This window comes from Callospermophilus lateralis, chromosome 3, assembly GCF_048772815.1.
Source record: "Callospermophilus lateralis isolate mCalLat2 chromosome 3, mCalLat2.hap1, whole genome shotgun sequence".
Lineage (NCBI taxonomy): Eukaryota > Metazoa > Chordata > Mammalia > Rodentia > Sciuridae > Callospermophilus > Callospermophilus lateralis.
Window position 1 is genome coordinate 125,805,560 of NC_135307.1, and position 24,621 is coordinate 125,830,180.

Here is a 24,621-nt window from a genome sequence, read left to right on the forward strand (position 1 = left end):
TAATAGAGTTAGGCCCTGTTAAGGCTGCAGATATCTGTTGTTCTAGCAAGAAGAGATTCACAGGCCACAAAGTCCCTGAGCCCAGTTTAGCAAGCTACCCTAGGTTCATATGGCAGCCCTGCTCTAGAGAAGGAAATCACACATGTCTCTCACTTTCTTACTTTACACTGCTGTGGTACTGTACCAACTTGAAAATGGAGCCACTACTGGAGTACATTCTGCCTGAGGGGCTATTAGCCACTGCATCTCCCTAAACCTAAGGCCCAGTAACCATCTAACACACTCACTCCAAAGGATGTGATGCCCACAATCTCAGCTAGGCAACTATACTAGTGACCTAGAAATCAGTCTTCTGTTAGGTTGGGAATGTGTTGTATCTTACTGTTTTTTTTCCCCTCCACCTGTAAAGAATACAGTCCACATCACTCACTTGCCTACACATGTCAAAAATCTTGTGTATAAAGGTTCATTTTCAGGACTGTGCAAGCAGGACTATCCTAAACAACCATATTTTAAACATTGTTGTGGAACTAATCTCACTTCTGACCATGATATTGATTCTATGCTTTTGGGCTTAGCCATAAGGTAATTCCATTCTATGTTTCAAAAGAGTACATAGCCCCAAATAATTTATGATAGAAAAGAGAATGAAAAGAGTTTAATAATCAAAATGGCTTGAAGCTATAGTTGTCTTTTGGACAATTGAAGATTTAAACCCTGGACCCCTAATACACTCTTCTAAAGGCAGAAATATCATTTATGTCCCCTGCTAATGACATTTCTTAATCTTGGCTTCAAATGTTCAGAAATTGGTAAAACATTACAGTGGAATCCTGCAGATACACTGCCTGATGGTATCTAAAAATAGGTGTGTTCGATATATATATAACCAGCACAAGCATTTTGAAGAAATGTTTGTTGATACACAAAAGAATCTGAAGAAAGAAGAAAAAGAAGGAGAGTCCACAGAGCTTAATGGTGTCTTCCTAAATATGTGGACCTGGGTTTGGAAAGATGGATAACAAAGGAAAGTGCTTTGTTGTTTTCCACCATGCCCCGTTATTCCCTGAGCCCAAGATTTTTTCTTTGCTTTAGCTATTTTTGTTTCTGTCACCAAATTATCACTTTTTAAAATCTTATTTTGAAATATTTTTTAGTTTTACAGGGATTTGTATTTGTTGTAAAGAGAGTTTCACACTGTCTTGAGCTTCGGGAATTGTTAACATCTTACATAACTCTAGTAAACTTATGCAAATTGAGATATAGACAGTGATACAACTATACTATTTAATTTTACCATATTTTCCACTAAAGTTATTTTTTCTCACCCAGGATGCATCCCAGGTGCCACATTCTACTTAATGCTAGTTTTATGAATTATTTGTTGCTGTAAGAACAAATTACCACAGTATAGTACCCCTAATGCACACACATATGACTCACTGTTTCCCTGTGTCAGAAATGAAGATGCAAATAATGTCCAAGGCTGAAGTTTGCAGTTTGGGTTCATCTGGGGAAGGATCTTTTCCAATCTAACTGTTAATATACACAGAGATTATTTTACTTGAAAGTGATTTTGGATCATTAAGAACTAACACCAATCTATCACAAACTCTTCTAAACATCAACAAAAACACAGAAAAATACAGCACTTCCTGATTCATAAAATGAAGCCAGAGTTTATCCCAATACAACAACTAGACACAGATATTACAAGAAAGAAAATTATAGACCAATCTGCTTTAGGAATATAGGGAAATGAGAGCCTCTTTTCTTTAATGTATGTTTATGGCACTTTGTGTAGTATGAGTTAACTGTATTTATGTGGGTGTGTCTCCATGTCTTCTTTCTGTTGGTGTTCATGTTTGTTTTTTTGTAACAATACCATGCCATTTTTGTTACTATAGCTCTGTAATATAATTTAAGATCGGGTATTGTGATGCCTCCATCACTTTTCTCACTAAGGATTGCTGTGGCTATTCTGGGCCTCTTATTTTTCCAAATAAATTTCACATAGCTTTCCTTTTTTGTGAAGAATGTTATTTGGATTTTAATAGAAATTGCATTAAATCTGTATAAAATTTTTGATAATATGGCTATTTTGACAATATTAATTCTTCCTATCTGAGAAATGGGGAGATCTTGCCATTTTCTGAGGTCTTCAATTTATTTCATTAGTGTTCTGTAGTTTTCATCATAGAGGTCGTTTACCTCTTTTGTCAGATCAATTCCCAAGTGTTTTTGGTTTCTTTTTTTTTTTGAGGCTATTGTAAAGGGGATAGTTTTCCTGATTTGTCTTTCAGCTGACATGCCATTGGTGTGTAGGAATGCAATTGATTTGCTGGTGCTGATTTTATACCCTGCTACTTTGCTGAATCTGAGTTATAGAAGCTTTCTAATATAGAATCATGTCATCAGCAAATAAGGATTGTTTGAACTCTTCCTATTTGTATAATATCATTCTTTTGTCTAATTGTTCTGGCTAGGGTTTCAAGGACTATGTTGAATAGGAATTGTAAAATAGGGCATCCCTATCTTGTTCCAGTTTTCAGAGGGAATGGTTACAAGTTTTCTCCACTTAGCGTGATGTTGGACTTGCGTTTAGCATATATAGCTTTTACAACACTATATTCCTACAGCAATCCCTGCCCCTCTTTTAAATTCGGAAGTAGTGTCTCACTAAGCTGCTTAGGAACTTGCTAAGTTGCTGAGGTTGGCTTTGAACTTACAATCCTCCTACCTCTGCTTCCTGAGTCACTGGGATTACAGGTGTGTGCTACCACATCCAGGAAGATAATACTTAAACTGAAATTATAGGGTTAAAATATATATATATATATATATATATATATATAGTTCTCTACATTATTTTCTCTGCATATTTTGAATCTGTTGACACTTTTGCTTCTCTTACATGAAGGTGTGTCAGCTTTCTGTTTCTGTGACCAAAATACCTACCAAAAACATATTAAGGGAGGAAATGTTTAATTTGGGCTCAGGCTTTCAGAGTTCATTCCATGGTGGAGAAAGCTGCTCAGCACATGCCAGCTGGGAAACAGAGAGAGCACAAAGAGCCAGGGACAAAATATAATCCCCCATAACAATTCCTTGTGACCTACTTTATTGTCACACGTCAGTCTACAGTTACCACCCAGTAGTTCATTCAAACTATTAATACATCACATGGATTAATCGACTGATAAGGGTACAGGTCTCATAATCCAATCATTTAAACACCTTTGAACATTACTGCTATGGGGATCACATTTCCAAACATGAAACTTGGAGGGACATTGACAGGTTCAAATAATGATATTCTGCCCCTGGCTCCTAGAAGCTAATGCTCATCTCACAAAACAAAAATGCATTCAGGATATCTACAGGCATCTGCATACTCTTAACAGATTCAGCATTGCTCAACAGTTCAAGTCCAAATTCTTATCTTGGACTTGAGCAAAACTTAGCTGTGAGCCCCTAAAAAATAAAAAAATCAAATTACATGCTTACAATGTACAATGGCACGGTATAAACATCCCCATTCTAGAAGTGAAATATTTGAAATCTCAGTGAAAGATTCTGTGAACCCCTAACTCCAACACCCTGCATTCCTACAGAATCAGCACAATTTGGAAGATGCCAAAGTCTGCTATCAGCTCGAGCACTAGGTGGGCTCTCTTGGACCACAGATGCATGGCCTGTAAGTGCCTGTATGGCTGTGTACAGTGAAATAATTCTAGAGAAATACCTCCCCAGGTACCCCTTTGTGAGCAGGATACCCAAGGTCTCTTAAATAAGTTTTCACTTTTACTTCTTGAGCCTGACATGGGTGTGGTCTTACTGATGCTTCAGATGCCCTCAAGTCATCTTTCCTATCTTCTCTCTGTAACATTCCTAGCTTCTCTTTAGTGACAGTAATGTCTTCAAATACCACACTGTCCTCAGCTCCAGTTTTACTCCCACTTTTCCAGCTAAAATGTTTCTACTCTGATTTCTGCTCCTAATTATCACAGTTAACGTAACTAAAAGCTGCCAGCAACATCCATGCCAGCACTTACATGCCATCCTACCTTGAAATTTCCTTTGCCAGATTAATTATCCCATCACATTTAAACTCAGCCTCACTGAAAGTCTCAGGATATGAACAAAATATAGATAAGTTCTTTGTAAGAATATAATACAAATGACCTCCAGTTCAATTTTCAATAGAGTTCTCATTCTCATCTGAAATATTATGAACACAGTCTTTGTCCACATTCCTATGGGCATTTTGGTCTTCGGAACTCCCACCAAAATTGACATTAATCTCTGCTTACAAAATTCTGATTTTTCCCCCTGAATCTCCAAACTCTTTCAAACTCCTGCTGCAAACCATCTTCAAGGAATTCTGTACTATATAGTGAGATATATACACAAGAAAAACACCACTACCTGCTTTGGAGCGGGTACCAGGGATTGAACTCAGGGGCACTTGACCACTGAGCCACATCCTCAGCCCTATTTTGTATTTTATTTAGAGACAGGGTCTCGCTGAGTTGCTTAGTACCTCGCATTTGTTGAGGCTGGCTTTGAACTCACAATCCTCCCTGCCTCAGCCTCCCAAGCCACTGGGGTTACAGGTGTGCACCACCATACCAAGCAAAAACTCCATGCTTGATACCAATTCTGAATCAGGGTTCTATATAGCAACAGAGCCACAGTATGGATGTATTTGTATATATGTATACACACATGTGTACACACACACATGTACACACACATTGTACACACACTTGTACACACACACTTGTATACACACGTATATATACATATATATATGTATGAATATATACATATATACACACATGTAAAGTATACATATTATATAAAGGGAATATATTAGATAGGCTTACATGATCAGAAGCTGGATAGTCCCACAGTGACCAACTGCAGACTAGAGAGCTGGAGAAACCGGCAGGTGTGCTCTGTCCTAGAAACTGGAGTCACAAAAAAAGAAAGAAAGAACGTAGCCCCACTGTGGGACTACAGACTTCAAAACTTCCTGGAAAATTGCTGGTCAGAGTTCACTTCAGAATAGTGAATGAGTTGGAGTCTGATGTCCTCTGGTAATGGCAGTGTCAACTGAAGTAGCCAGTCGAGAATCAAGCTTGAATCTGTCTTAGTTTCCTCCTTCTTCCAACTTGTCAGGCCCTCATTCTATTAGGTTGTACTGCTTACTTGCATGGCCCCATCTCCCTCAGTTGGCTATCCCACATGCCAATTATCTCTGGTGTGATATGACACACCCAGAAGTCTCTTAAAGCTAGGCATCTCTTAATTCAATCAAGGTGATAATACAGAGTAATCATCCCAAAGTCCACCCCTTTTCAACTTGACACCAAACATCTCTCTTTGAATCATACTTAATCTCCAAATAAGCAAAACAAGGTCTTGATTTCACCTACCATGATATAACTATCCTGAATATAACCAAAATTTCACTGATTCCTTCCCCAGAATAGAAGGCAGTTTGAATGATACTTTTCTGACATCTTGCAACACAAATTCTATAATGTATATTTAAAAATATTTTTGAGTGGGTGCTTCAATTGCTGCCACTATTGCCTGAGGACACTGGACTGCAGCTCCTTCACTCTTCCAATGTGGATTTTGACCAACAACTCTCCAGGGAGTTTCCAGGCTTTCGGTTTCCCTAGGTCTCTCATTGGTCCCTCTTGTTCTGAGGCTCCAAGTTCTTGGACTGAGCCCTTATTGGTTCCACCAGCTCTCCAGTGTGCAGACAAGACAGCCATTGTCAAATTATTCAGATTCTGATCAAGTAAGCCAATCTAATAAATCATTCCACATATGTGTATATATATATATATATATATATATATATATATATATATATATATAAACATATACATGTGTGTATATGTATGTATATATATATATATATGTCTGTATATATACATAATATAAAATATATACATCATGTTGGTTATGTTCCTCTAGAAAACCCTTGCTAATACAAGATAATTTTATTCAAAATTGCTTAGAAATTTGTTATTTCAGCTAGTCTAAACACCAAAGAGTTAACTTCTAAACTAACATGAGACTGAGAAAAAGAAAATAAGGTATGAAAGAGGCCTTTTATGAACCAAGCTGCAGCTGCACTAGAAAATGCTTTTCCTGAAAAATTTGGTTCTTAGCTTTTATAAGAATGCAAATAAAACTCTTAAAAGAATTTAGCCTTATGAACAGAAGACCAGATCTTGAATCATTTTGTCATAAATGTATTTCACATTCAACTGTCTTTTTATAAACCAATAAGTTTATAATACTCTGTATCAGAAGTTTGTCAGTAAAATAAAAAAAAAATATCTTCAGAATTGTTAGCCTACATTTTTGCTAAATTTGATGGTTATCTTTATCTGTTAGATGTTTAGAATAATAAGTATATAAATTTTACCCAAGAACAAATGTGCACGAAACAGTACAATGTAGTATGTTTCTCTTATGTATCATGTACAGTAATTTGACTATTAGTATTTTTCTTTAATAAGGGAATAACTCAAAATAATGACTATGCTCATCTAATATCACAGTTCCTAAGTAATTAGGCTTAATAAAACATTTTAAATGAAGTAGAAAAAACAAATATATGCTTGTAAGTAAAATTTTCATGTAACTTCAAGTGTTTGTTTCATTAAATAAAAGATGAGTAAATTCAAAAGATATCATTTCACTCAAAAATATATTTTTAAAAATTTGTTCTTTTTAGATATACATGACAGTAGACTATATTTTGACATATTTATATAAACATGGAGTATATCTTATTCTAATTTGGCTCCCAGTCTTGTGGTTGTACATGATGTGAACAGGTTTTAAGACCTAAATTTAAGAAATGAAACAATATAGAATGGTACCAGCAAGGGAAGGATACTAAAAAAATCATGATATATTTTTTTGTGAATAAGATTAAAAAGAATAGAGGTTTTTTCCCCCTTTGGATGAGAAAGGATTTTATATGGTAAATTTTTTTTTTGTCTAAAATAGAATGACATTTCAGAATTGAAAGAAAGATGGGGCAAAACTGAATTTTTAAGAAAGTTGAACAGGGTCTGAGCAGGTAATGGGTGGTAAAGGATGAAATCTATGAAAAAAAATTTGTTATCAAGTTGGCTATAATTTTTTAAATATTACTGATAGATTCTTAGCAAAACCCTTCACAAATATAATGATATAAATCTATAATCTAATTTATGTTTAAAGCAATAAAATTTCCTTAAAATATTAATTTGTGGAGCTGTGGTTGTGACTCAGTGGTAGAGCACTTGCCTAGCGTGTGTGAGGCACTGGGTTCAATTCTCAGCACCATATAAAGAAATCAGTTAAGGTATTATGCCTACCTACAACTAAAAAGATTTAAACAACATAAATCTGCTGTTAGTAAAAGTTTCAAGAAGTGGCCTAGAAAGCAAAAAAAAAAAAAAATGTTTTATCAATATAATTACTTTTTAAATTAGGCTTTTCATTACTTAGAAAAACTGAGTCTTAAGTGTTCTTTTTTAAAATAATGTTTTAAAGATTCTTAAATAATAAATTTATAACTCTAATTATACAGGACTGGACTTGCCCCACTGCACATCACTAGGTGGACTATATAAATACTGTTTGGTGATCACTTTACAGTTTAATCCATGGAATTATTTACACACACACACACATATATACATACACACATATATACACACATATACACACAAACACACATACATACACACATATATACACACCTACACACACGCACATGTACACACACGCACACATACATGCACATACACATGCACATACATACACATACATGGACAAGCACATATGAACACATACACACATGCACACATATATACACACATGCATGCACACGCACACAAACACACACATATGCATACACACATACACGCACACACGTACAACCACACACATATATACATACACGTATACACACGCACGTATACATACATACACACATATACACACATAACCACACACGTACACACACAAGTATACACATGAACACACATGCACATGTACACACAAGTATACACACGAACATACACATACACACATACTAACACACACATATACATGTACACATACATATGTACACATGCATGCATGTACACACATACATATATATGCACATATACACACATTCACAAACACATGAAAACATACACAGAGACACAGACATACACACACATACACACACACCAACATACACATATATACATACATGCACACACATACACATATAACCACACGTACACACTCATACAAAAATGCATACAAATATACAGACACACATACACACCTACATACATACACACACATACACAGAAATACATACAGAAATACACACAAATCCACACATATACACATATACACACACATATGTGCACATACACATACATGCACACACATACACACAGAAATATACACATACATATACACATACACACATCACACACATACACATACATAAATATACACATACACACATACACATACATAAATATATGCACACATACATATACACATAAACATATACACGTAAATATACACATATACCCATATACACACATAAATATACACATACACAAACATATACATATGCACACACATACACACATAATGCACATACACATGCACTTATATACACATACACATGCACATACACACATACATGCACATACCCACATACATACCCATACACACACATGCATGCACACACATATATATACATACACATACATACATACATATACACATATACATATATACACACACATACACACATGCACACATACATATACACACATACACACATACTCATATATACACCTATACACATACATACAAATATACACATACATATACACATACTTACATATACACACATGCATACACACCTACACACATATAAACACACATACACAGTATATATACACAAACACATACATATAGTCATACACAAATATACACATACGCATACATACGCACACATACACAAACACATGCACACATATGCACGCATACACATACATAAACACCTACACACATATACAGCTACACACATACATACACATGTATACATGCACATGCATATACACATACACATACACATGCATATACACATACACACAAATATATGTATATGCACATATACACACATGCACAAACATGCACACATACATATCCATATATGCACACACATACACATACACGAATACACATATGCACACATACACATATATAGGCATACACAGGCATACACACACATACACACCATACACCTACATTCATACACACATACACACGCATAGACACACAATGCATATACACACACATATGCATATACACATATGTACATATATACATATACACATACATACCATACATATACACAAACACATACATATATACATAAACACATAGATACACATATACATACACATACACTATATACACAAACATGCAAACACATAGACTCACACAAATATATATATATATATATATATATATATATATATATATATATACACAAACATGCACACATACACACACAAATATACATATACCCACACACACATACACATACACAAACACATACACATATATACACAAACATGCATAAACATGCACTCACACAAATGTGCAAACACACAAATGTACATACACACATACACGTACACATACATATGTACATGCACATGTACACATGTGCACACATACACACATACTCACCTACACATGTGCACATGTACACATACACACCTACACACACACAAGTACCCACATACACACTTATACACATATGCATACATACATATACACCTGCATACACACACCTGCATACACACACACATACACACATAGTAAATAAATTATTTAATGCTGAAACCCACCAACTACATGTTTCCTTGATTAACCTGCTTAGATAAAATGCAAGACTCCAGTGAAAGCTACAACCCACTGATCCTTCATCCTGTATTTTTTCCCTCCTCCAATGTTTGTGCTTTTTAATCCTGTAAGGCTCCTTTATTGCCATTGGCACTGAGGTTTCACTGCCTTCTCTCTGGATTCTCTAATACATTTCATGCGATTTTTTAGTTGCTTCTTCTGTCTCACCTGACCAACCCACCTAATCCTAACTTCTTTCTCAGTCACAGTTCTCAGAGGTACATATTCTCTCTGTGGGACCAGTATTCATTAAAGGTATATCGTTAAACATCCAGGACCGAGTCCCTTGCAGTACTATCAGGATAGACCAACAATTTATGGTCACTGTCCACAGGGTACAATGGATAAGAGCAAATTCAAAATACTAAACATACAACATATGTAAAGAGATCACTTTATAAACTATAGTTCCAAAATGGATTGAGAAGATAGATAGATAAATAAATAGAATTACTTCAGAGTTTGTGCTGGAGTAGTGTTAATATTTAGATGTCAGGTATTCCCCAAAAGCTCATGTGTGAGACACTGAAAAACATTCAGATGTGAAGTGAATAGGTTATGAGAGTTTTAACCTAATCATTGGATCAATCCACTAATAAGGATTAACTGTGTAGTAACTGTAGACACGTAGGATGTACCTGGAGGAAGGGGTCACTGAGGGTGTGACTTTGGGGTTTATATATGATCCCTGGTGAACAAAGCTCTACTTCCTGCTTGGCATTTCCTTAGCTGCTTCCTTGTGCCATGCCCTTCCATCATTATGTTGCTGTCTCACCTTGGGCCCAAAGACATGGAGTCATCTGACCATCTACTGAACCTCTGAAACCATGAGTCAAAATAAAACTTTTGTCTAAGATTTTTCTTATTGGCTTTTTTGGTCATGGTGACTCAAAACTGACTAAAACAAGCAGTAACTTTTAAAGACTTTGAGAAATTAGTATCTTGAGCCTCTCTTCCCTACTATCAAAAATCTGAACAATGCTATCTGTGAGCTGCATTACATATCCAACTCTTCAATACAGAAAAATTTCTTATTTTTTTTAAAGAGAGAGAGGGGGGGAGGGAGAGAGAGAGAAATTTTTTTAAAATTTTTATTGTTGGTTGTTCAAAATATTACATAGTTCTTGACATATCATATTTCACACTTTGATTCAAGTGGGTTATGAATTCCAATTTTCACCCCATATACAGATTGCAGAATCACATCGGTTACATATCCACTGATTTACATATTGCCATACTAGTGTCTGTTGTATTCTGCTGCCTTTCCTATTCTCTACTATCCCCCCTCCCCTCCCCTCCCCTCTTCTCTCTCTACCCCATCTACTGTAGTTCATTTCTCCCCCTTGTTTTTTTTCCCTTTCCCCTCACTTCCTCTTGTATGTAATTTTGTATAACCATGAGGGTCTCCTTCCATTTCCATGCAATTTCCCTTCTCTCTCCCTTTCCCTCCCACCTCTCATCCCTGTTTAATGTTAATCTTCTTCTCATGCTCTTTCTCCCTACTCTGTTCTTAGTTACTCTCCTTATATCAAAGAAGACATTTGACATTTGTTTTTTAGGGATTGGCTAGCTTCACTTAGCATAATCTGCTCTAATGCCATCCATTTCCCTGCAAATTCCATGATTTTGTCATTTTAATGCAGAGTAATACTCTATTGTGTATAAATGCCACATTTTTTTATCCATTCGTCTATTGAAGGGCATCTAGGTTGGTTCCACAGTCTTGCTATTGTGAATTGTGCTGCTATGAACATCGATGTAGCAGTGTCCCTGTAGTATGCTCTTTTTAGGTCTTTAGGGAATAGACCAAGAAGGGGAATAGCTGGGTCAAATGGTGGTTCCATTCCCAGTTTTACAAGAAATCTCCATACTGCTTTCCAAATTGGCCGCAGCAATTTGCAGTCCCACCAGCAATGTACAAGTGTACCTTTTCCCCACATCCTCACCAGCACTTGTTGTTTGACTTTTTTTAATATTTATTTTTTAGTTTTCGGTAGATATAACATCTTTATTTGTATGTGGTGCTGAGGATCAAACCCAGCACCACACGCATGCCAGGCAACCGCGCTACTGCTTGAGCCACATCCCCAGCCCAAATTGCTTATTTTTTTTAAATCTGAAATTTCTTTTCTGGTTGGAGTCTGAAAATAGGCTGTTGGGTTCCTACCCCATGATATGGTGTGACTTTGATATATTTTCAATGGCATTTTCTGAGAATTCTGGTCACCAGGCAAGCCTCTATAAATCTTGTTTAGTAGGTTTAGGTTTCCTAAACCTGTGGTTTAGTAGGTTGTGGTAAATTATGATATTGGGGGCTCCAGGCTCAGCACTGTATCCTCTGTACCCACATCATCATGTTAGTACAGATTTGTATCTGTCACCTGCCATCTCTTAACCCTGAACATTCAGAATTCATTCATCCTCAGTGACATTTTGAGATGAGTCAATTCTTGTCCACATCTAAATATGTCTCCTTTGTGACCACTTTTTTTGGTGGGTGGATTTCTTGCAGATAACATTTACTGAATACGTCACGAGTGATACCAATGTATGTATTGAAAAGTTAACTAAAAATGTCATTAGCACTGAGTGTAGTGGCACATGCCTCTAATCCCAGAGGCTTTGGAAGCTGAGGCAGAAGGATCCCGAGGTCAAAGCCAACCTCAGCAAATCAAGGTGCTAAGCAAATCAGTGAGACCCTGTCTCTAAATACAAAATAGGGCTGGGGATTTGGCTCAGTGGTCAAGTGCCCTCAAGTTCAATCCCCATACCAAAACAACAAAAAATAACCCATGTCATTAGCCAGTGTAAGAAACTCTAACATTACGTGAATTGAATAACTGTTCATGTGCTAGTGTGTTGAAATTAAATGACCCTATTGTCTCTCAAGGAGTGAGCTTGAAGTGAGAAGAGTGAAAAGATTTCTTAAGGTATGAACACCTAAAATAATAGAACCTAAATATCCATTTTCTGATTTCATAGGTGAAAAATGTGGGCCGGATTGTCTGTGTTTCTTTTTGGTATTGGGAATTGAACTGAGGCACTCAACCACTGAGCCACATCCCTAGCCCTATATTGTATTTTATTTAGAGACAGGGTCTCACCGAGTTGCTTAGTGCCCAAGTTGCTGAGGTTGGCTTTGAACTTGCAATCCTCCCATCTCAAGCATCCCAAGCCTCTGGGATTACAGGCATGTGCCACCACTCCTGGCTAGATTAGCTGTGTTTCTGACTCCAGGTATCCATTCCATAGAAGCCAGCTTTCTCACTGAAGTTGTGAATATGAATACATCCTGTGATTATGAACTTTTAAGAGTTCTATATTTGTGGATACCCATGGAGTGTAGTGTGCAGTCTCAGAGCTCTGCTGTGTTTGTAGAAATGGCTCCTATACACACAGCCCTGGTGCTGCCCATCAGAGAGCTGTAGCTGTGCACAGGGGTGAGTGGGCAGTCTTCCCTGGTGTGGGAGTCTTTGTTTATCCAGCACATAAGCACAGTTCATTCAGTCTGTGAATCACTGGAAGGAGGTTTGGGTATGTGTTTTTACTGATGATTCTTTGGATTTTTGTACCAAGCTTTACTTTACCTCTACAAATTATTTATCACTCATTTGCCTGCTCCTTTCAAATTCCTGGAGTTTGAATGGTTATCTCTGGGTCAGACTAAATATAAAGAGGAGAAACCTCCTTGTACATAAAAGTTCTGTTTGGTTTTTGTACCCTGCTCATCTCCTAACATTTCCATACCAATTTGTGGCACTGGGGCTTGGTAATGTATAATATAATTAAATAATATTAGTTTCAATGTAATGTTATTCTAAATAATTCTTGATGAAATCTGGAGAATGGAAAGAACTTGTTACAGGTGTTTTAAAAGGCTTGATGATTTTAAAAGGCTTGAAGTTGTAATTTTCAAAACTTTCTGAGAAGGGAAACTATGTACTATGGAAACATTTTGTTGAATCCAGATATGATTTTTATTCTCTGCCTCTGACTTTTCTTAATCTTGGCTTCTAATGTCCAGGAGACACATCTTCCAAAAGATCTGAGAGGGAATCTGCAAATACACTGCCACATAAATATCCTAGAAACCCCAATTTCCAGATATTAAGGCAAAAGTGACTTTGAAGTAATAAATGACATTTAAACTGGTGACTGGGTAATAATGGAGCATATAATAGGGAAGGAGAGAGAATCCCCAAGGCTTGATGCCTTCCCAAAGCAGGTACACCCAGGTTTGAAATGCTTTGACTCTCTCTCCCTACATAAGCATTAATCTTCTGATCCCAAGGTTCATGCTTATGATTTTGTTCGCTTTGGTTTTACAAAAAAATTGATATATTTTAAATAAAATTTAATTTTGAAATAAGTTCATATTTATCAAAACTTGCAAAGATATTAAGGAGACTGCTGTGCATTCTTTAGATTCCTATATTAACATTATATATATCTTTAGATTAAAATTGAAAAATTGACAGTTGCAAAACTATTAACTGAACTAGACTTTTCTACATTTTCCAGCTTACTTATGTCTTTTCTTTTTTCTATTCCAGTACTAAATTGCAGGATACTATATCACATTTATCACCAAGTGTGTTACCTATTTAATTCTGCATGACTAGTCTCCACAGTTTAGTTCTTCAAAACCACAAAATATTAGTTTTTCTGAATTAGGAATGAAGATGTAGAAGAACATTGAGATCTCCTAAGCTGGGGAAGGTCCCTTCCATGCTCCTTGATTATTATTAAGAGTCAGTTGCTGCCAAGGTCAAGATTATGTCACTGGTGAGTTACTTAGTATATCCTCCTCTATTATTTCAGGAAAACAAACTATAAAGAATAAAAAGTAAACATTTCCTGATACATTCTTTGAAGCCAGTTTACCTGATATTACAACTATACAAAGTATTACAGGAAAATAAAATATTTTTAAACATTCTTTTGTAATTAATTTACCTGCTACCATGATGACACCTAGCCCCTGGCCTTTGGGCTTGGCAAGGTGTAATATAATCCTGTATCAACTTCAATAGAAGACATAGTCCTGAGGAATTTATGTTGGAAACTAGAAAGAAAATAACTTAATTACAAAGTTTCCCCCCCCCCAGAGGCTTAAAAGTACTGCTGATTTTTGTAAACTTAACTAAACCTTATAACATGAAAACCCTCTTCTGAATCTCAATATGATTTATGTTCCCTGTCATTTGTATTTCTTAATCTTGGCTTATAACCTCCAGAAGTCATGTATCCTAAAATGGCTTCATTGGTATTCTATACATATACCAATAAGATGTGTCTGAAAGCAGGACATTCTGACATATGTGAGCCCCAGGCAACTCTTTGCAGAAGCAGTTACTGACAATCTATTAAATGGTTCTGGGGTGTATCCTGGGGAAGAAGAGGAGGCAAGTACCCAGAGCTTTCTGGTGTCTTCCTGAAGCAGATGCACCTGTGTCAGTAATGGGGGATACATAAGGAAGCTACTCTACCATTTTCTACCCAGATTTTTCTATCCCTTAACTATTTTTTTTTTGATGGTAGTAGGGGTGATACTTGGGATTGAACCCAAGGGCACTTTAGCAGAGAGCTACATTCCATTCTTTTATTTTTAAATTTGAGACAGGGCCTTGCTAAATTGCTGAGGCTGGCCTTGAAGTTGTGACCTGTCTCCCTCAGACTCACAATTTGCTGGGATTATAGGCATGCACCACTGTGTCAGGATTAGTCCAAGTGTGTGTTGCTGATCTTGTTTTTTATTGTATTTTTTTGGTGGATCACGTATTATATTAATCTTTTTTATTTAATTGATTATATTTTTTAAATACACAACAACATAATGCATTACAATTCTTATCACACATATAGAGCAGTTTTTCATCTTTGTATATAAAGTATGTTTATGCCAATTCATGTCTTTATACATGCACTTTTTTGCATTATAATTCTTATCACACATATGTACCACAATTTTTCATATCTCTGTATATAAAGTATGTTGACACACCCAATTCGTGTCTTCATACATGTACTTTGGATAATGATGTCCATTACATTCCACCATGATTGCTAATCCTCTGCCCCCTCCCTTTCCCTCCCACCCCTCTGCCCTATCTAGAGTTCATCTATTCTTCCCATGTTCCCCCTCCCTACCCCACTATGAGTCAACCTCCTTATATCAGAGAAAATATTCGGGATTTGCTTTTTGGGGATTGGCTAACTTCACTTAGCATTATCTTCTCCAATGTCATCCATTTACCTGCAAATGCCATGATTTTATTCTCTTTTACTGCTGAGTAAAATTCCATTGTGTATATATGCCACATTTTTTTAATCCATTCATCCACTGAAGGGTATCTAGGTTGACTCCACAGTTTAGCTATTGTGAATTGTGCTGCTATAAACATTGATGTGGCTGTGTCCCTGTAGTATGCTGTTTTTAATTCCTTTGGGTATAGTCCAAGGAGAGGGATAGCCGAGTCAAATGGTGGTTCCATTTTCAGATTTCCAAGGAATCTCCATACTGCTTTCCAGATGGGCTGCACCAATTTGCAGTCCCACCAGCAATGTATGAATGTACTTTTTTCCCCACATCCTTGCCATATCATGATATCATAATGGTGGATACATGATACTGTTTTTCAAATCTATAGAAAGTTATGTTACTGATGCAAGGGCAGGGGTCCCCAGGGGTCCCCAAGTCCAGGTTCTTAGCATCCTGAGCAAAAAACTGAGTGAGATGGGAGAGGTTGGCAGGCAAGGCAAAGGCTCACTAAAAGCAAAGGAAACACTCTGGAAGACCAGAGTGGGCCAAGCTGCAAAGGAGCTCCAGGACCTATTTACACAATGTAGCTTGCTTTTATTGGGCTGTGCTAGTTCTCCGCCATCTCTGGGTGGAGCTGGGGTTGACTGACACCTTGATTGACAGTTGAATCTGACAAAATTTCTTTTCTACTGTCCTTGTTTAAGTTTCCCCCAAACTGGGAAAATGCAGAAAGAGGGAGCAAACACTCATGCTATAATGCTAAGGACATGTCAAATAGCAACAAGTTAACTTTAGGTCAGCTCCCCCTAGCTATTGCACATGCCAGAGATTGGATAGTTTCCCCTTTAGGATCTTGAATTACTCTTGTGCTAGCTTCTTCCCTTTAACTGCAAGATGGCCCTGTTCCCCACTCACTCTTAGATGATAGGTGGGGCAGAGTTGCCCTAACCTTCCCCAGGCCCTATCTTGAATTTAACAACACAATGAGAAAACTTGCAAACTTGGGTGGGGGGAGTAGGTTTGGGAATCACAGGGAGCAATGCTGACAAAATAAAATAACTATTACAAGTGTGTGAAATAGTCCAATTAAAGGAGTAGAGGAAAAGAGGACTGACCTAAGTGAATTAGAAAAATGTAGAGATTCCATTTTTGGTAAAATTGACCCCCACGTGAGTATAGATTGCCCTTTCTGAAAAAACTATACATGTGTTTGATGCTAAATTTCTTATTGGAGTGAGTGTTTTCATACAAATAATAAAGAATGGGTCAATTAATTCCTGTATTATTAGATTAAATCATGTGGTGCTGCAAACAGTAGGAATGCATGCTTAACCTAATAAAGATAAATGTGGATACAAATATTGAGGTACTAGATTAGATAATGTAGTACCACAGGCATGCTTAATATAGACACGAATGGATACAAATGGGGGAACATGTAGAAATATTCATAGACATGTTTGTATGTGTACATTAGTATTCACAGTACCTTTTATTGCCAGGTGACAGCTGGGAATCAATGAAAGTTTCAGGAGCCATGAGTAGATTCTGTCCAGATATTTTGTTTCAACTCTGTTTTCCAGTAACAGAAACTATACAGTGCTTCTTGAAAAAATGAATACTAGGCTTGGGCAGGGAATAAACACAATTAACCTGTAGTGACACAAAAATAAGAATATGTTTAAACAAGCACAACTTACCGCCCCTCCCCCCCAAAAAAGCAGCAAAGTCAAATTTCAATTACGTGAATATTTCAACATCAAATAGAAGCCAACTGAAAGATCTTCCAAAGGCTAGCATGGGAAAACAAAATTAATTGAGCAAAATAAAACAATTTATGAGAAATGTAAAGTAAATATCCAAGACTGCACATGTAAATAGCTGTGATCATTATTTTAAAAATGGAATTGACAAATTGTGAATACTAAAAGTATTTCATATCATTTTTTATAGATACTTTGTCCATAAGGAGGTGGAACATGAATCCTAACTTAAGCATGTGCTATGCACAGTGACTTCCTTTCAAAAAGTACAATTAGAGGCTGAGACAGTAGGATCAGAGAATTCAAAGTCAGCCTCAGCAAAAGGAAGATGCTAAGCAACTCAGTGAGAACCTCTCTCTAAATACAAAATAGTACAGGGGATGTGGCTCAGTGGCCAAGTGCCCTGGAGTTCAATCCCTGACACCTTCCCCCACCCCCCCAAAAAAAAAACGCAATAAAGAAAGGGGATAAAGAGTAGTTTTATGGATGAAGCCTCATCATTAATGTCAATGATGATAAAGCATGTCGATATTCCTTAGTATTATGGGAGGAGAAAGGCATTTTCCCTCTGTGGACTATATTCTTAAAACCAATAACCCAGTGTAATCAGGAAATTTCCAAATAAGGAATGTTGCAGTCATTAAAAAATATGAGTCTGAGAAAGTGTCACATCTGAAGGATATGTAGTAGACAGGATACTGAAAAGTTATCTGAAATCCTGGATGGGATATCCCAGAACAGAAAATGACCATTAAGAGAAAGAAATAGAATATGAAGGTGGTGTGGTTGTTAGTGAATAATGTGTGTGTGTGTGTGTGTGTGTGTGTGTGTGTAAAATATACATAAAATCTAGGATTGTTAATGATAAATGTGCCATACCAAATTAACCTCTTAAGGTTAACTAAAAATAAGGGGAACTCTGGAGGTAGTTCAGTTCACTTTCTGTTTACCTTTGCAATTTTTCTTGTAAATATAAAACACTTGAAAATTTTAAAACAAAGTTGTGGTATTTTTGATCTTCACTTTAAATATGAATTAATAGAACCTTAGCAATGTGGTCAATACCCTGAGTGTATTTCCTTACCCACTGAAAGTAACTTATTTTAAATCATCTTTATTGTACCTTTATTTTTATTAATTTCCTCCACAAATTTTGATTACCTTTATTATCTTCACATTTATTTAATTTTTCTATTGGAGACTACCTAGTGGCATATTATCACTGAGCTACATCCCAGCCTTTGCCCTTATTACTTTTAAGACAGGGTGGCCATAAGTATACAAGGCTTCCTGTGAACTCACACTCCTCCTGCCTCAGCCTCCTGAGTGACTAGATTACATGTCCAGTTTAGAGGCATCTAAATTAATCCACAGTCCTGGTCTAACAGTTATCACCAGATATATCCATACTATGGGACAACCCACATAAGGCCTCTTTCAAATTCTTTTCAAAGAGTTAAGGTTATGAAAACAGAAAATGTTTTAAGACTGGACAGTATCTGGTTAGTAGACTACCATGGTGCCAAATTATCTCCACCTGTTAGTTATCACAACATTGTATTTTAATCCCTTCTCTATATAGTCAGAAGATGATTTATATTGAGTAGAATATTGAAAAGTATAGGGATAGCAAATAGATGACTATGTTACATATGATTGTGATTCTGTCTTTCTGTAAAACTCTTATACTTTAATAACTTTGGTAAAAATTCCTCCATATGGGAGAAGCCCATAGGGTAAGAAACTGAATGTAGACTCCAGTCAATAGCCAGCAAGGAATTGAGGCCCTTGATCTAACAGCTTAAACTATAGTTTGCAATATAATATTTGCAACTTGCCTTTCAAAAACACTGTTGATTCATAAGTATTGTGAGAACCTTATAACAAAATAATTCTAGGAAGACATCTTATAAAGTAGACTGCATTCCAGGAGGGTGGGTTGGCTGGACTTAATTTTGTCCAACAGCACAGCATCTGCAAGTCAAGTTTTCTATGGAGCTAAAATGATGGATGGCTTGGAGGCTACCTAAAGCTGCTAAAAACTAAACCCATCACTAAAGGAGGTGTCCGAGTTTCAACACTGGATAGGTTATTCCAACAAAAAGCAAGAGTGTAGAAGTTTTATCTGGCCAGTTACAGAACTTTTGGGTTGTCACTGAACACAGAATATCCTGCCAGTCAAAGGGGTCAGGCTGCAATGGCACCTTCACTCTAGGATGGTCCATCTTACACAGGACATCAGACAGGCATCCCCTCTCCAGGTATAGGACTTCATCACGCCTGCTCCTGTAACTGGGAACACGCACAGACAGGGTGGCCCTGTATTACACAAATGGCCCTGCAGCAACAACAGAAAACATACACACTGTCCCATTTTCATAAGAAAGGTTATATGTACACTCTACACTTCAGCCTTAAAATGTGGACCCCAAACATGCCCTCTTCAGCAAGCAATGACCCATGAGGACCTCACACCCTCAATCCCACTTAGCAGAGCATTTGTCACGTTTAAAATATAAAATAAAATACAGAGCTTCAGACGCATAAACCATATACACATACCTTTACAACCATTCCTCTAAGCCCCCTCCTTGGCCTCCAGGCGCTGGTGATGGACTTGGTCTTGCTGCAGCTCCTCCTTGTGATTCGGGTGCTAAAATCTCATGATGATGCTCTCGGTGTTGAGGGCATAGATGGTGTGTGTAGGGATGACTTCCCAGTGTACCTGCAAAGCCTCAAGGAGTTTCTACATGTTCACTGGAGGCAAAGGTGCAGGCAGCGCATCCCCAGAGCAGACAAGTAGGAGTGCAGCCTGCTGCTCAGCAGCATCAGGGGGCAGATGGGCAGTCAGGTTCTCACCAGCACAGGAAGCGGACACAGCCAGAGGGCCTTCTATTAGGCTATTGTAGGCCACCATGCTGTTCTTCAGGTATGGCTGTGGGGTTACATTGCTACTGAAGGCAAACTTAAAGTGGTCAACAACTGACGTCAGTATGTCTTTAAGGTGGCTCAAAGACCATGGCGTCCTCAGCCACGCTGTCCAGCCCGTGCTTGTAGGCTGTCACAATCATCCTCTCCTCGAGCTGGCTGCGCGTAGGAAGCATCATCATGTGGGAGCAGAGTTTCAAGTCGTCGTCATCTTGGGGATCCTTTGCCAAGAACTGGTCAAACTTCTGACGAACAGAAGAGAGCTTTTGCTTGCCCTTGGGCTTCCCAGGCTTGGCTGCAGGTCCCCCAGTCCAAGGTAAAGATCCAGCACCCTCTGGTGTGGAAACCAAAATCTGATAGTGCGTGAGGATGGCCAGGAGGAAATCCTTGAGAGAATGCACATTTTCCTGTGTGAGAAGTCGATGGGCCTCAAGGTCAAACTCTTCCTTGCTGATCTCTGCTTGAACCACAGCTTCAGGTTAGCCCAGTATTGCTTGACTTTGTCCGCCAGCGCCTCACTCAGGTTCTTCTTGGCCGCCTCCAGCTTGCTCACAAAGGTCGCCAGGGGCCCCGCGCACTCTGCCCTCCCGCGCATGCTAGCCACGGTGCCCAGCAACCCGAATGTCACTTCTTATTGCGCTGAAAACAACTTTAGTACTTGCTCAAAGATTAAAAAAAGAATACAAACTTATATCATGGGTATCTATATAAGGATATATAAAGCAGGTATTTAAAAATGAAATGGAAAAAAAAAAATCAAAGACTCCAGTCAATGCTTCCAAATTTTGGGTAAACAATCTAATGAATTCATACTTGCATAGTAACAAAATGGCTGGCCTATGCAGTCTGAAGAGTTTCAGTTTTTTTTAAATTGGGTTCTTTAGTAATACATGACTATAAATCCATTATGATAAAGTTACACAAGTATAGAATATATCTTACTCTAATTAGGACTCTGTTACTGTGGGTGGATATGATGGTGGGGTTCATTTAGGTATTTTCATATGTGTATGTAGGAAAGTTATGTCAGACTCACTCCAATGTCTTTCTATTCCTAACCTGGTTTTCCCTTTGTCTAATCCAATGAATTTCTCTTCTCCTTTCACCCCCTTGATGCCCCGTCTTTATTCACATACCAGTGAAAACATTTGACCTTTGGTTTTTTTGAGATTGGGAGTTTCAACATTATTTCCATCAAAATTAATACCTTGTGAATTAAATGAAAGTAAATGAAAAAAGCCATGTAATGAAAACTATTCACAGATTAACGTGTGTGTGCAACGTGCACGTATTGGGGCGCGCTGAATGCAGGGTTTCCTTTGTGCTAAGTGTATTAGACAAGTGTTCTATCACTGAGTTACATTCCCTGCTTCCTCAGACCTTTCTGAGCATTAAATTCTGCATAATTTTGACATGTTATTCCTAAAAACACCCCTGTCTTTTTTCTCAGAAGTACTAATATAGATGTGTAACTTTTGTCTTTCCTATTAAAAAGTGATTTCCCCATCTGATTAAGACTGATGCTTGAAAAGATGAGAATAATTGAAATGAATCTTGGGAAAATACATTTTTTAAAAAGATACTATTTCACAATACAAAAATACAAATTTAAATTTAGATGTCATATGACCAGGAACAAAATATATATTATATATATATATATATATATATATATATATATATATATATATACACACACACACACACACACACACATAAGTTAAAATATTTACAGCCAGTTTAAAAAGATTAAAGAAGCAGTAATGTGTTTTAGTAAATAGACACACTGATTCTTGTGCAAAATCATTATTTACACAAATGATCTGAATTCCACATTTAGCCATATAGGGAGGGCAGGGAACTGGAATATTTGCCTATATAGTCCCCACACATAGGCCAAGTCGCACCTGTCATGAGTGGTCTTGAGACACAATCACTGTGTCCTCCTTGCTTGTGCAGAGTCACCCAGGAATGCCTCCTCAAGTTCCTCTTGTGTTCCATGCGTCTGGGGGAGTACAAATTTCCCAAGCCTTCAGAAGCCATGAAAGAAAGAGAAGCAATGAGATCCGATAAAAGTCACTTGAATATATTGCAAAAAGAAAAAGAGGAGTGTTTGGGGAAGGATTACCCAGGATTCACCAGTACAATAGACACATTTATGCGAACAACTAAGTTGTGTAGTTGTAAAAATCTCACATTTTCTTGAACAAGCATTTATTTACCCACAGTTCAGGTAGCTGGGTAAATCAGGCCACAGCTGGGAATACTGCTATAGGTGCAAGATGTGCAGTTTTCGCTCTTCATTATAGAATAGAAGCATGATTGAGAAAAAGGGCTCTGGAGGGATAATTCTGGTGTTAAATGAAGTCTCTTTGTAACTAATACAGTATGATATGTGCAAAAATAAGAAATATATAAAAGCAAATATTAAAGCAAATAATTTATGACAGATCAGTGGTGACATTTGAGTTTTCATAATGGTGCGGGAAACTGAATATTCTTGGAGAAAATTAAGATCTGACCTTAACAGTGAAATGAATCTGACTGAATTTTCATGTGTGCATACATGGATGTGGAACAGTGGTTCCTGGCATTGGGTATATCCCCTGGATACTATTTTTTTTTAAATATGCTATAAATAGATTAAAGAGGTATTGATGAAGTGGAGGGAGGGGAACAGGGGAGTGCCTGGAACTGAATCTGAGCAGGTTGTATTCCATGCTTTTGTGATAATGTCAGGGTGTATCCTGGTGTTGTATATAACTAAAAAAAATCAAAAGTCCTAATCTTTGAGCTCATAAAAACTATTAATTAGTGGTAGATTACAGACTTAAATTGTAAACAAATATAGAGTTGAAAGCCTAAAGGAAAATAACTCACCATGAGATATGGTAAAATTCCTGGTAAACTAGACCTAAAAAAATGTACCTATAATTTTTTAAAAAAGTATTTCTAAGATAATTGATGTGAGGAAAGACCCTGAAGACAGGCTCAATTTTCTTACATTATTTTCTTGCAGAGCTTTAGCTCAGATTTACAATTGAATCACAGACATGGTAATAGTTCCTGCCTCCTGAGAAGTTATGAAAACTGAATTACAAAATACATAAAGCTTTTAAACTAATAATAAGTCTATACTAAGGAAGGCAATATTTCCTAATACAGACAGCTCTTTCTGAATCATTGATGTAACACTCTACTCAATTGATATATATATATATATATATATATACACTCAATTTATATATAATATATCACTATATGTGACAATGAAAAAATAAGCCCTTAGACAAAGAATAAACATTTTTAAAAATATTTTTAGTTGTAGACAACTGGTTCCTGGAGACCTCACCTTATAGGAAAGCTAGACACAACACTGGACTTGCCCCAGTGGCTCCCACTCCCCTGGTAGACCATGCAGATGCTATGCAAAGATCACCTCCCACTCAGTGTGCCTGCATGGAGCACGAGTTTGCAGGCTAGAAACCAGTAATTATGACTTCCTTGAGTAACCTGCTTGGTAATACCATTAAGGGTGCAGCCCACTGGAACTTCATTATGTATCTCTCGTTTTCTGACCTTCCCAACTGTGCTTATCCAGGATGGCTCATTCTTGTTATCCCAGTGCAGTGAGCTGCCCTCTTATCTGGGATTTTA

General features: G+C 37.1%; 1 pseudogene; it reads right to left on the bottom strand.

Annotated features, from left to right (window-relative positions):
• Positions 1-20,614: 20,614 nt before the first annotated feature.
• LOC143394802 (transcriptional adapter 1 pseudogene) lies at positions 20,615-21,559 on the bottom strand (annotated as a pseudogene).
• Between the last annotated feature and the right edge of the window lie 3,062 nt (positions 21,560-24,621).